Source organism: Hordeum vulgare, chromosome 6H (genome assembly GCF_904849725.1).
Source record: "Hordeum vulgare subsp. vulgare chromosome 6H, MorexV3_pseudomolecules_assembly, whole genome shotgun sequence".
Classification (NCBI taxonomy): domain Eukaryota; kingdom Viridiplantae; phylum Streptophyta; class Magnoliopsida; order Poales; family Poaceae; genus Hordeum; species Hordeum vulgare.
In genome coordinates, this window is record NC_058523.1 from 167,686,131 (window position 1) to 167,701,712 (window position 15,582).

Here is a 15,582-nt window from a genome sequence, read left to right on the forward strand (position 1 = left end):
GTGCAAGTGCTTGATTATTTGTGTAGGTACTACTATTGGAGCCTTGCTTGTTCCTCCTACTGGATTGATACCTTGCTTCTCAACAAACTGAGGGAAATACTTATCTTCTTTGTTGCATCACCCTTTCCTCTTCAAGGGAAAACCCAGGCAAGCTCAATAGGTAGCACACTACAACTTACACAAACTAGAAGGTAAAGCTAGAACTAATTTTTTTTGGATTTTCTTAAGGTTAATGAAACACACAAGAAGAAAATAAAAAGGAAGAAATAAACTACCATGCATGGTACAAGGAAAAAGTATGAACACCGACAACTAGAATAAGTGTGTGAACATGAATGTAATGTTGGTGAGAAATACGTACTCCCCCAAGCTTAGGCTTTTGGCGTAAGTTGGTCTAAGGCCATGGCTGGAAATAACCCTCTCCTGGATACTCCGGAGGATACCGAGGGTTCCATCGGTTTGCGAGCTCCTGCGGCTCCCACTGAAAACTGGAACTTGATATGGATCGAGGGCTGGTGCAGGTTCAGGTTCTGTGGGTTGCGACAGGCCCCAATATTTGTAAATGTCCTCGGGCATAATAGTGTACCTGCCTGAATGAATATCGAACAAAGAAGAAGCAGGCAAACTAATAATCTCACAAGTACCCTGACTAAATATGAAGTTATAAAGCATCCTCTTATCGTTAACTTAATAAAATCATGTGCTACCATCCTATCATAATCTAAATATCTTATAGGAAGTAACATTTCCTCTTCCTCGTCAAGCCTAATAGGTATCTCAAAGTGTTTAGCTTAACGATATGCATAGATACCTCCAAATATAGGGCCCTTCGAACATTTTAAGTTCAACCATTGGGCCACTATAGCGCCGAGACTAAAAGTTCTATCAGCAAATAAAGCATGGCGCAGAATAGCGAGGTCGGGAGCACTAAGGCTTCCGCTCTCGCCACAACCAACTAAACACCTCCATGCAAATAAGGAATAATAACGTAGAACAAGAAAGTGTACGCTAGCCGCTCTTGCCTTTGACACCCCTCTCTCTTCCCCTACAGTGATTAGGGAAATAAAATCCTCCATGTCTCTAGGACGTGGTTCATTGATGCTGCCCTCAAAAGGTATTTTGCAAACATTGCAAAAATCGTAAAGTGACATTTCCTTAGGCACATCATATAAATGAAATTCTACCATGGGAGGATTCTTCCTAGGATAGAAGTGAAAATTTTGCACGAAAGTATTAGTAAGTAGGAGATACCGGTCACACTTATCGTTGAGGAATTCGGTGATGCCTCCATTTTCTCCTAGATAGTAGAAATCTTCATAAATTTCGGCCGCCCTTAAGAATGCCTGATGACGAGTTGATGGATATACTTCTCAGACGTCGTTGGTTACCTCAAGTGGAAGGTGGAGATGTAGTCAGCAGCAGATTTCCCTTACACGGGGACTGTAAGGTTTATCGAAGCAGGAGGACTTCGAGGATCAACAAGTAGGTGTCTGCTGCTCTGGCGCTAGCAAAAGACGTTGACCTGCACACACAACAAATAACTTTTCTCCCAACGAGTTTAGAGAGGTTGTCAATCTCTCCGGCCTTGTAGTTTGTAAAGGATCAAAACACAAGCGGGAATAGTGATAGTGATCGCAACAGAAAAGTAAACAGAAGCAGTAAATGGTGGAGGTGTAAACAATGGTGGTAATATGGACCAGAGTCAGGTGATGTTCGCTAGTGATGTCTCTCTCCCAAAATACGATAAACAACTATGCATGGGTAAACAAATTACAGCTGGACAATTGACAGAATAATAAACGCACCGCAATGCTAATCATGCTATCAGAAATTTAGAGGCTCAAAAGTAATGAGCAGTACGCCAAGACAAGTAGACCGTTTATTCACCAACATCTACTTACTAATCATCCACCCTGAGATATCTATCCAGAATATCTCAATGGTATTAAGTTGCGAGCCCCACCCAGAGTGTAAACTCAAAGCAACGGACAACTGCATTAACGAACTTTGCGTAAGGTAAACAATACTTGCAACCGCGGTCACAAGCATCATTGTTTTCTCCCTGGTGGCAATATCACATATCCTAGTCTCATGTTTCTGTCACTCAAGCTAGACATCAGGGGGCATGAACCCACAATCATGCATAACGCCCCTTCTTGGAGTTAAATCTACTACTCGGCCAAAGCAATAAAAAGCAACGGAGAACATGCATGAATTACTAAAGAACATAATATAAAAGGATAATCAAATATATAACGCATCACAATCCGAACATAATCTTATAATCCATCGGATTCCAGCAAACCAAGCATAGCAATAGCAGGAAAATTACATAGATGCCTTGATCATGTAGGGCAGCTCATAAGGGCTAAATATTGAAGCACAAGATTGGAGAGAATACATCACATAGCTACTGGTCATGGACCCATGGTCCAAGGAGGACTACTCACGGCATGTCCGGGAAGCGCCCATGGCGGTGGAGAAGCTCCCGGAGGTCAATCCTTCCTGCGACAGGGTACCGGGAAGAGGTCTTCTGACACTCCCAATCTCGGAAGCGTTGCGGTGGTGGAATGATGGAGAAATTAGCGATTCTGGATCTCCTGGAAGGGTTTCCTATTGGAGAGGTATATATATAGACCTAAGGAGGGCACCAGAGGGCGTGGGACCCACCCAGGCGACCTGGTGGTGCGACCAGGGGGTAGGCCATGCAGGGAGGCCGCCTGGGCAGGCCCTGTCTCCCCTCTGGCCATCTTCGTGCTTCGTGAAGCTTTCGTCATGCTGATTTTTATTTTTTTTCTCAGGATCTTTAGGGTTTTGTAAATTTGAGTAAAAGTCCCTCCAAAAAAGACATCAACAGAAAAAACTGGCACTTGGTGCACTCAGTTAGTTGGTTAGTCCAAATATGTGTAAAAAGGTATGAAAGTGTAGCAAAACATATAACAATGTCACCTAAAAGATCATGGAACAAGCACAAATTATAGATACGTTTGGGACGTATCAACATCCCCAAGCTTAATTCCTGCTCGTCCTCTAGTAGGTAAATGATAACACAAATAATCTATGTGGTGAGATGCTAACACACATATAAGAACTTGAAAGTAAAGCAAGTAAGATATGCAATTCAAGTCAAGAGAATAACAAGCAAGAGTCTATATTTAGTATTGAAAATGGCAAAGTAAGAACATAAAGGTGCAAGAGTTCTCGCTGTCCGTAACTCGAATGTCTCCAAATGGTGTTTGCGTGCAAGAAGTGGGAGATGGGTTTAGAGCATAAAAATATTTTGTAGTTTAATTGAGAACTCAATCTACTAAAACTTCACACTTGGTCTCCTTCGGAATCTTATTTTGACTCATCCCCAGACCACTAGTCAAGCACAAGTCAAAATGATCCTCTCCCTTTCGACTTTGAGCACTCATGCAATGGATGAGCGCAAGCAAGATATGTTGGCACTTAGCATGGCAAAGAGAATAATGATGGGGAAGGAATACAAAAAAGGTGTGAAAGGCTCATATCAATGAGGACAACCATAGGCGAGAGAAAGCCAAATGATAGATATGATGTGAGGAGTAGGGATTGCCATGCAACGAATGCACATATGAGCTAAGGTAAGCTCTCCAATGGAACTAGTGGGGGTGCATCCAACTTGCTTGCTCATGAAGACCTAGAGCTCATTTGAGGAGGCTCGTCACTGGAATATACAAGGCAAGTTCTATAGTGTAAGGGTCCCCACATAGTTATGCATGAATAATAATCTCTATGGAGTACAAATATAACAATGGAGTACGAGTGTGGATCTTTCAAAAGGAATAGTAGTGTTGCTCCCTTCTCTCTTTTTATTTCTTTATATATTTTTATTTTTTTTGTGGCCTCTTTGTATCTTTCTATTTATCTCTCATTTGTCCTCTTTGGGATCTTTTCATTTGTCCTCTTTGGGATCTTTTCATTTGTCCTCTTTGGGATCTTTTCCCCACTTAAGGGCAACACTCTATGTTTTACAAGAATAAAAAGAAGATCTTCACACTTTATAAGAAATACTCATCATAAAGAAAATGAAAACTATCATGATGTATGCAAATGTATGCGTGTGCGAGTGTAGCAGGATATGCAATGAAACTAGCGGGTCATGTAGCAATAATAAGGGCAAGGCCCAACTAGCATGCGGCTCCTCGATCAAGCAAAAGCATGTATGAAATGAAGATCAAGTCATGAGATGGTGGATGTTGCATGGCAATGTATCTCAGAAAGGCTATGGAAAAGCCTTAATAGGTAGGTATGGTGGGTGTTTCGAGGAAAGATATAATGAGGCTTATGATGACAGAGCGTATCATGCCAAGGGTTTGGATGCACCGGCGAAGTTTGCACCAACTCTCAAGATGAGAAATGGCAATGCACGGTACCGAAGAGGCTAGCAAAATATGGATGGTGGAAGTGCCAACAATCGAATACTCACATTAGTCCGAAGAACTCAAGCACTTATTATCGGTAACTCTCTATCTAGTCAAGAGATCCACAAAGAGAAAAGTACCCCAAGGAGGATTGTTTGGGGGTTTGGTTTGTCCTTGCGCATCCTCGGCCCATGGTAACGTGAGTGTACTCTATATATTCCAACCCCTCATAGGTTAGCGATCAATCTAGTAGGTAGAGTTCTCAACTATTTTATTTTGTTTTGAAAAACACACAGGTTTCCCGAAATACGACACATATCACTAATAGTCTCAAGCTCTTGGCACCAATAGTCCAAACATTACTCAAATCAATACCTCAAAACTATTGCAAGTTACTACTATACTTAAATAGCAACCTCGGTTACCTACTCATGCAAGACACACAACTCAGTGCAACAAGCCAACTCTCTAAACAAGATAAGCATGATAAATCAAGAGAGTTTCAAAAGAAACCTAAATAAAAGCTCTTAAAAAGATAAAGCATGAAAACTAAGAGCTAAGCATGAAAGCAACTATGAAAAGATAAAGAACACACAAAAAAAAGATAAGCATGAAAACCTATGTTGTGTTCTAGGGTGGAGTGGAGCGTGTTTCTCTCCCAAACAAACAAGGCCAGGTTAAAACTTGTTATGAACAGCAAGAAAAACTAAAACAAAGTAAAAAAAAGTAAAGAGCGGGACGCTCCAAGCATAGAACATAACATATGAAGTGATAAAGATATAGCATGGACAAGGACAAACTGATGATTGTTGATGGAGAAGGGGATGCACGGGGGCATCCCCAAGCTTAGACGCTTGAGTCTCCTTGAATATTTCTTGGGGGTGCATGGGGGCATCCCCAAGCTTGAGCGCTTGCCACTCTTGGATCTTCTTTCATCATCTTCCATCACATACTTGAAAACTCCCTTCATACGAAACTCATCATAAGCTGATTAGAGTGGTTAGTGCCCATAATAAAATAATTTATTCTCTACTTGAAATAAAGATTTTCAGGAAGAGTTATTGTTTCTAAAGATTGCCAAAAGGTTTTTGCAAATAAAAAGCAAGTTTAAGATTTGCAAAATGATGAAAGCGCAAAACAGGGCAGAATCTGGGAAAAACAGAACAACAAGTAGTAAATAATTTTTTGGGGGCACTTCTGCCACTCAAATCATAAAACTCGGAACAGATGACAGAAAGACAATTATATAGAGCATACTTTCGAAACAATTCAGATCAAAAAGATAATCTGGTGATGTTTGGCGAATTTTTCCGTCAAGCAGACAGACTCTGTTTCTGGACAGCATGTCACATTTTTTAACTTTCTTGCAATCGGAGGCTAAAACTTGGAACAATGCTTGAAAATAAAGATACAATGATGTTTCTACACTAGTAACAAGCATCAAGACCACTAAAACTGAAAGTAAAAACTCAAAGTAAAGATAACAAGGGTTGTCTCCCGAGAGCTCTTTCTTATAGCCATAAAGATAGGCTTAAGATTTTAATGATGCTCTCGTAGGAATAGGAGTTGTAGAACAAAAGAGAGCATAAAGAAGCAAATACCAAACAAATTTAAGTCTAACATGCTTCCTATGCATAGAAATATTGCAATATAATAATTCATTGAAGCACAAAGCAATAAGCATAGGAAGGCAAAACAAGTGCAGCTTCATAACCTTCGACATAAAGAGGGGAAACTTCTTACTTTTTAGATATTTAGAACCATGTATCCCCCTCTCATTATAAATTTCAGTGGCATCATGGATGAAATCAACAATATAACTATCAAATAAGGCATTATTTCCATGATCCATAAGCATAAAATTATCATTACTCTTCTCATAAGCTAAATCTTTCTTATTAGGAATGGTGAGAGTAAAGCAATCATTATCATCATGGTAATCATCATATTTAGAAAGCATAGTATCATCAAAGCAAATTTTCTCCTCAAAAGTTCGGGGACTAAAAATATCATGTTCATCAAACCCGTCATCCCCAAGCTTAGAGCTTTCCATGTCATTAGCAATATTGATATTCAAAGAAAGCATACTAATAACATTGCCACCATCATAATTGTTATGCAAATAATAAAGTTCCAAAGGTTTTTTAATTTTCTCCTCAAACACTTCATGTCCTAGTTCAAGATAAAGTTTATAAAGATCTCTCATATTTTTGTTGTTTTCCATTAAGCCTAACTAGAAAGCAAACTAACAAGACTAAAAGCAAAGGTAAAAGATAGCATGCAACTCCCCTATCTTGAAGACTGGAGTCCCCGACAATGGCGCCAGAAATTTGCTTGATGTCGAGTTGATGGATATACTTCTCGCCCCTCGTTGGTTACCCCAAGTGGAAGGTGGAGATGTAGTCAGCAGCAGATTTCCCTTACACAGGGACTATAAGGTTTATCAAACCAGGAGGACTCCGAGGATCAACAAGTAGGTGTCCGCTGCTCTCGCGATAGCACAAGACGTGGACCTGCACACACAACAAATAAATTTGCTCCCAACGAGTTTAGAGAAGTTGTAAATCTCTCTGGCCTTGTAGTTTGCAAAGGATCAAAACACGAGCGGGAATAGTGATAGTGATTGCAACAGAAAAGTAAATAAAAGTAGTAAATGGTGGAGGTGTAAACAATGGTGGTAATATGGACCAGAGTCACGTTATGCTCACTAGTGATGTATCTCTCCCAAAAGATGATAAACAACTATGCATGGGTTAACAAATCACAGTTGGGCAATTGACAGAATTATAAACGCACCGCAATGCTAATCATGTTACTAGAAAGTTAGAGGCTCAAAAGTAATGGGCAGTATGCCAAGACAAGTAGACAGTTTATTCATCAGCATCTACTTACTAATCATCCACCTTCAGATATCTATCTAGAACATCTCGCTGGTATTAAGTTGCGAACCCCACCCAAAGTGTAAACTCAAAGCAACGGACAACTTCATTAACGAACTCTGCGTAAGGTAAACAATACTTGCAACCGCTGTCACAAGCACGGTTTTTTTCTCCCTGGTGGCAACAGCACATCCCCTAGTCTCATGTTTCTTTCACTCAAGCTAGACAACACGGGGCATGAACCCACAATCATGCATCTTGGAGTTACAATCTACTACTCGACCAAAGCAATAAAAAGCAATGGAGTACATGCATGAATCACTAAAGAACATAATATAAAAGGATAATCAAATATATAGCTCATCACAATCTGCACATAATATCATAATCCATCGGATCCCAGCAAACCAAGCATAACAATAGCAGGAAAATTATATAGATGCCTTGATCATGTAGGGCAGCTCACAAGGGCTAAACATTGAAGCACAAGATTGGAGAGAAGACATCACATAGTTATTGGTCATGGACCCATGGTCCAAGGAGGACTACTCATGGCACGTCCGGGAAGCGTCCATGGCGATGGACAAGCTCCCAGAGGTCAATCCTCCCTCCGGCAGGGTGCCGGGAAGAGGTCTTCTGACGCTCCCGGTCTCGGAAGCGCTACGGCATCGGAATGATGGAGAAATTCACGATTTTGGATCTCCTGGAAGGGTTTCCTATGGAAGAGGTAAATATAGGCCGAAGGAGGGCACTAGAGGGCGCGGGACCCACCCAGGAGACCTGGTGGTGCGGCCAGGGGGCAGGCCGTGCAGGGAGGCCGCCTGGGCAGGACCTGGCTCCCCTCTGGCCCATATTCGTGCTTCGTGAAGCTTCCGTCACGCTGATTTTTATATATTTTTCTTGGTATTTTTGGGGTTCTGTAAATTTGGGTAAAAGTCCCTGCAAAAAAGACATCAACAGACAGAAACTGGCACTGGATGCACTGAGTTAGTAGGTTAGTCCAAATATGTGTAAAAAGGTATGGAAGTGTAGCACAACATATAACAATGTCACCCAAAAGATCATGGAACAAGCAGGAATTAGAGATACGTTTGGGACGTATCAATGCCTCACTTGGCTATTCACATGGTCGTACTTCCGCGATGCGAGGAATATTGTATCTAGGCTTCTCATTTTTCATTTTCTTTAGAACCCTGGCTTGAAGAACCTCTCAACAATCTCCTCATCTTTTCTTTCTCTGAAAAATAAATCTGAAATTTTTAGTGACTCCACATAAAAATGAATAAAACTCAATCAAAACTTATAGCAAGTACTCCCTCAAGTTCCTAGAAGATAAATTCTACATCAAAACTACTTGGGACCCTACAAATTTGACATTCAGGCTCAAGAAAAAGGTCACCACAGCAGCAAGATTTTGCAACATAGAAAGCACTAGAACGAAAACTAATTGGACCATTGGGGAGTCACATACCGATGAACAATGCCCTAAAATAGTTTTGCAAATGGAGCTTTGAGCAAGGAGATCGAAAATGGCATCAAGATGAGCTAAAAACTTGTTTGAGCAATGGTGGGATTTTTTCTGGAATAAGACGGAGTGGATGGGTACTGGAATAAGTGAAGGGGCCCCATGTGGGACCCACAGGCCAGGGGGTGCGCCCAGGGGTGGTCACGCCCTACAGGCTTGTGGCCCACTCGTCTAGAAAATCATAATAAATATTCCAGAAAAAATCATACTAAATTTTCACGATGTTCTCAAAACTTTTATTTTCACATCATTTTTCTATTGCATGTATAAAACGGAAAACAGAGAATTACTAGCTTTTTTACAAAATTGAAACTAAGGAACAAACAAAAAGTTGGGTAGAGAAGGTTGTGCTTTCTAAACTCGTCCATCTCATGCCCGTCAAAAAGAATCCATCAATAAGGTTTTTCGAATGACATGGAACCGGAGAACTTTCGAATAACACTAGGTTACCTCAATGGGGATATGCATGTCCCCAACAATAAGTATATCATATTTCTTCTTGACTGTAGGAAGAGGGTATTCAATGTCTCCAATAGTAAATGTTGGAATTTTTTCAATGGAGTTGATGCTATGAACTTGAGATTGTTTCTTCGAAAAGTGTATCGTATGCTCATTACCATTAACATGAAAAGTGACATTGCCTTTGTTGCAGTCAATAAGAGCCCCTGCAGTATTCAGAAAGGGTCTACCAAGGATGATCGAAAAATTGTCGTCCTCGGGAATATCAAGAATAACAAAGTCCGTTAGGATAGTAACGTTTGCAACCACAACATGCACATCCTCACAAATACCGATGGGTAAAGCAGTTGATTTATCAGCCATTTGCAGAGAGATTTTAGTAGGTGTCAACTTATTCAAATCAAGTCTACGATATAAAGAGAACGACATAACACTAACACCAGCTTCGAGGTCACATAAAGCAGTTTTAACATAACTTCCTTTAGTAGAGCAAGGTATAGTAGGTACTCCAAGATCTCCTAGTTTCTTTGTTATTCCACCCTTAAATGTATAATTAGCAAGCATGGTGGAAATCTCAGCTTCAGGTATCTTTCTTTTATTTATAACAATATCCTTCATGTACTTAGCATAAGGAGACATTTTCAGAATATCAGTTAAGCGCATACGTAAGAAGATAGGTCTCAGCATTTTAGCAAAGAGCTCAAAATTCTCATCATCCTTCTTATTGGATGATTTAGGAGGAAAGGGCATGGGTTTCTGAACCCATGGTTCTCTTTCTCTACCATGCTTCCTAGCAATAAATACTCCTTTATCCTATCTCTTATTCATAGGTTATGGGTTATCAAGATCAATGGCAGGTTGAATCTCCACATCATTACCATTACTAGGTTGAGCATCGACATGAACATCATCATTAATATCATTACTAGGTTCATGTTCATCACCAGATTGTGTCTCAGCATCAGAAATAGAGATATCATTTGGGTGTTCATGTGACTCTATAATAGGTTCACTAGCAGCATGCAAAGTCCTGTCATCATTCTTTTTCTTTTTATTAGAAGGACCAGGTACGTTAGTATTAACTGTGTGAGAATCTTGCTCAACTCTCTTAGGATGGCCCTCAGGATACAAAGGTTCCTTAGTCATTCTACCACCTCTAGTCACAACTCTAACAGATTGATCATTGTTCTTACTAATCATCTCATTGAGCAAATCATTTTGTGCCTTAAGTACCTGTTCTACTTGAGTAGTTACCATGGAAGCATGTTTACTAATAAGCCTAAGGTCACTGACAGTTCTACTCATATAATCACCCAAGCAATCAAGCATGTAAGCATTATGCTTCAATTGTCTACTAACATAGGAATTGAAATTTTCTTGTCTAACAACAAAGTTATCAAATTCATCCAAGCATTGGCTAGAAGACTTATTATAAGGAATGTCACCTTCATCAAATCTACGAATAGAATTTACCTCTAATACCTGTGTCGGGTTATCAAGACCATGTATTTCTCCAATAGGTGGTAGATTCTTAACATCTTCAGCTTTAATATTTTTTTTCTTTCATAGATTTCTTTGCATATTGCATATCTTCAGGACTGAGGAATAGAATACCTCTTTTCTTTGGAGTTTGTTTTGGAGGTGGTTCGGGAATAGTCCAATCAATATCATTTCTCAATATATTATACAATAGTAGTTCAGCTTGTTCAACAGTTCTTTCCATGAAAACTCAACCAGCACAACTATCTAGGTGGTCCCTAGAAGCATCGGTTAGTCCAATATAAAATATATCAAGTATTTCATTTTTCTTGAGAGGGTGATCAGGCAAAGCATTAAGTAAGTGCAGAAGCCTCCCCCAAGCTTGTGGGAGACTCTCTTCTTTAATTTGCACAAAGTTAAATATTTCCTGCAAGGCAGCTTGTTTCTTATGGGCAGGAAAATATATTTTAGAGAAGTAGTAAATCATATCCTAGGGACTATGCACACAACCAGGAGCAAGAGAATTAAACCATATCTTAGCATCACCCTTTAATGAGAACGGAAACAGCTTAAGAATATAGTAATAACGAATCTTTTCCTCTTGAGTAAATAGGGTGGCTATATCATTCAATTTAGTAAGGTGTGCCACGACAGTTGCAGATTCATAACCATGAAAAGGGTCAGATTCTACCAAAGTAATTAACTCTGGATCGACAGGGAATTCATAATCCTTATCAGTAACACACATAGGTGAAGTAGCAAACTTGGGATCATATTGCATTCTAGCATTCAAAGGTTTTTCCTTCCACTTGCATAGCAATTTCTTAAGATCATCTCTATCCTTACAAGCAAGAAAGTCCCTAGCTACTTCCCCTTCCATAACATAACCCTCGGGTATATTAGGCAATTCATATCTAGGAGAGCTAGGTCTAGCACGTGAATTATAGTGTTCAGTTTCATCAGATTCAGCAATATCATCAGTTTGAGTATTCACTCTAGCAATTTGTTCAAGAAATTTACCAAGTGGCACAGTAGTATCAAGCAAAATATCATCATAAGTATCATGGATAGTAGAAGTAGCATCATCAATTACTTGCAACATATCACATTCAGTAGCAGGTGGTGGTGTCGCCAATTTACTCATAACAGACGGTGAATCAAGTGCAGGGCTAGATGGCAGTTCCTTACCTGCCGTAGTAGTTGAGGGGTAGATGTTGATTTTAGCGTCTTTCAGATTCTTCACTGTGATCAACAAATATAAATTCCAAGTGACTTAGAGAATAAATCTATGCTCCCCGGCAACGGCGCCAGAAAAAGGTCTTGATAACCCACAAGTATAGGGGATCGCAACAGTTTTCGAGGGTAGAGTATTCAACCCAAATTTATTGATTCGACTCAAGGGGAGCCAAAGAATATTCTAGGGTATTAGCATCTGAGTTTTCAATTCAACCATACTTGAAAAACTTAATATCTGCAGTGAAGTATTTAGTAGCAAAGTAATATGGAAGTAATGGTAACGGTGGCAAACATGAGAGTAGCAGTTTTGTAGTGATTGTAATAGTAGCAATGGAAAAAGTAACTTAGCAAAGACCAATATGGGGAAAGCTCGTAGGCAATGGATCAGTGATGGATAATTATGTCGGATGGCATTCATCATGCAACAGTCATAACATAGAGCGATACAGAACTAGCTCCAATTCAAAAATGTAACGTAGGCACGTATTTCAAATATAGTCATACGTGCTTATCGAAAAGAACTTGCATTACATCTTTTGTCCTACCCTCCCGTGGCAGCGGGGTCCTAAGGGATACTAAGGCCTCCTTTTAATAGAGAACCGGACCAAAGCATTAGCACTTAGTGAATACATGAACTCCTCAAACTACGGTAATCACCGGAAAGAATCCCAGTTATTGTCACCCTCGGGGATGCGGATCATAACTTGTAAAAGGTGTCCATAACTTGCAAGATAGGATCAAGAACACATATATATTCATGAAAACATAATAGGTTCAGATCTAAAATCATGGCACTCGGGCTCTAGTGACAAGCATTAAGCATAGCATAGTCATAGCAACATCAATCTCAGAACATAATGGATACTAGGGATCAAACCCTAACAAAACTAACTTGATTACATGATAGATCTCATCCAACCCATCACCATCCAGCAAGCTTACGATGGAATTACTCACGAACGATGGAGAGCGTCATCAAATTGGTGATGAGGGATGGTTGGTGATGACGATGGCGTCGATTTCCCCTCTCCTGAGCCCAAATGAGACTCCAGATCTGCCCTCCAGAGGAATAACAGGAGGTGGTAGCGGCTTCGTATCGTAAAATGCGATGAACACTTCTCTTTGATTTTTTTTTCTCCCGGGATAGGAATATATAAAAGTGGAAACGAGGTCGGTGGAGCAACACGGGCGCGGCCTAGGGGTGTCGCGCCCTGCAGGCTTGTGACAAGAGGGTGGCCCCTCTCCGTTTGATTCTTTCGCCTGTATTTTTTATTGATTGCAGAAACGTTCTCCGTAAATTTTCAGGTCAATCCGAGAAATTTTATTCCTGCATAAAAATAACACCAAGGCAATTCTGCTGAAAACAACGTCACTCCGGGTTAGTTCCATTCAAATCATGCAGATCAGAGTCCAAAACAAGGGCAAAGAGTTTGGAAAAGTAGATACGTTGCAGACGTATCAATCTCTTATTAGTGTAGGAGAGTTGTAACAGCCCAGAACCGACGCTCCAGAAGATTCCCCTTTTATTCCGTTGTCATTGTGTTAATTATTTGTTTGTTGCATTCATCATCGCATCATTCGCATCATCCGCATTGAATCGGTACTCTGTTGCCGTCTGTTTTCAAAACTTGCATCCGTTATTAGTTGTCGGTTCTCTTTGTTTTGTCGTTCACTTTTTTAAGACCAACCACACGCACATGCGCCCACGACATCATTAGGAATGTTGTTTTTAAAGGTGTGTATAAAAGGTTTTCGGATTGGGTTGAAACTTGGCGTGCAGTCTTGTTATATTGTAGGTAGGCCACGTGTCAATTTTCGTCGCAATCGAAGTTCGTTTGATACCCGAACCGTTGAACCTATTGCGACAATATAGCTGGTCAAACATGAGGCGCTTCGATATTTTAAACTCTACCGTCGGGTTGCCCGTTTTCCCTCTCTTCTATGCCTAGCACCTCTCCACAGTGCACCGAGCTGCCCGCAACCTAGTCCGAAAACTTTCCCCGGACCCGAACCGGGCGGTCGTGACTGTTGGATCCGGATCAACCCCGTTTACCCCAAATCATCATCGGTTTGTCAAATGAACTTACTAACATAATTATCTCGACCATCCAATCTAAATCAAAGGGTCATCCCTAACCTTAAGCAGATATTCCCTAGTTTTCCCTGCCGTCGCCGCGGCAACTTTTCTCCCACCTCAGGTTTGCCACCGAGCCAACCAACGCCGTGCCCTCGATCCAAAATCCCATGGCCTCGTCCTGATCCAATGTAGTCGCACCTGTCGTCCTCGCCTGCGAACACCCCGCCGTTTGATTCGGGATGCGCTGGCACCACAGCTCCTCCCGTCCGCCCTAGGAGCTCGCGCCCGATGCCTCCTCACGCTAACGGCGACCGGCGCCGCCGCGAGCGACCGAACCAGGCCAGTCGCATCACCCCTCTTCTTCTTCTCTCCCTCTCTCTCTCATGCCCTGCTCTCTCCCTCCCATGATAGGAACAACCATGGTGCTCCTCCGTCGAAGCTCGTCACGTCCGTCCTCGTCTTTCGCGTCCACACGCATCGCTGCCGCACGGAATCGTCGCTGGAAAGCCACCTCCGACGGACCTGCGAGACCCTGTCTCTTCCTCGAGTTAAGCCGCGCAAGAACCCATGGAGGCGTGCGTCCTGTCTCTCGTAGGTGAGCAGCTCTGCAGCTATGCTTCGTCCCGGCTCCCTTTCTTTCCACCTCTGCTCCTCTCTCTCACTACACTTCTCTCTCCCCCCATTTCTCTTTCTACAAGAGCTTCCGAGCCGTGGACGCATGGCCGCCGTCTATGTGAAGCGTGCCATGTCCGGCCTCTCGTCGTCGGCCACCGGAGCCGCAGCCATCTCCGCTGGAGTAAGCATGCATCCTCGACCGTGGCACGCAGCATCTCTGTTTCCCATGTTCTGTTTGGTTCGGTCAATGCCAAAGTACCTGTCATGTAGCGCAAAAACCTGTGATTTTTCACATTCGCTTCGTAGTCTGTCTAGTCAGCGCTTTGGTCTGGAACCACGTGATCGTGGGTTCGAGTCACCATGGATGCATTATGTTTTCACGCATTTTTCCTTCACCCGCAAATTAGCTTTTGTCTTTGCTTCAGTTAAAATGGAATCCATGTTCGTTCACACACAAGTAGCCAGCCCAACTGATTAGCATTCTGGATTCAGTCCACGAGGTCCTGCGTTTGATACCTAGCGCCCCAATATATTTTCCATACTTTCTTTTTCTTTTTTTCACCCACGCACACACGGTCACTGGCCTGATCCAATCCTGGGTTGCTGCATTATGGTGCAATTCGGTCCGGTTGGTTTTTTTCGGTCGTGGGAATTTCTCCTTTATCCAGCAATTTAGAAAATGTCATGTTTTAAAATTGGTCATATCTTTTAAATTGTTCGTCGCATGCAAAAACAGTAGATATGTAGAACGTGTAGAATTTCGTGTAGATTAATATTTTCCGACGCTCATGCATATTTCAAACTATTAACCTTGTTGTTTGCCTCGTTTTGCGTGATGCCATGCTAAATCGGTTTAATTCGTAGCTAGTTAACCGTAGCTCCGTTAGAGATGAGCTATATATGTAAATCGACTAGAATGACGCTTAG

At 41.5% G+C, this 15,582-nt stretch overlaps 1 long non-coding RNA gene across 1 annotated transcript; it reads left to right on the top strand.

Moving 5' to 3' along the window:
• The first annotated feature begins 14,125 nt into the window (after positions 1-14,125).
• LOC123403207 lies at positions 14,126-15,109 on the top strand. Its single transcript, XR_006611430.1, has 2 exons — positions 14,126-14,635; positions 14,739-15,109. It is a non-coding gene; the product is annotated as an uncharacterized LOC123403207 (long non-coding RNA).
• Positions 15,110-15,582: the final 473 nt, after the last annotated feature.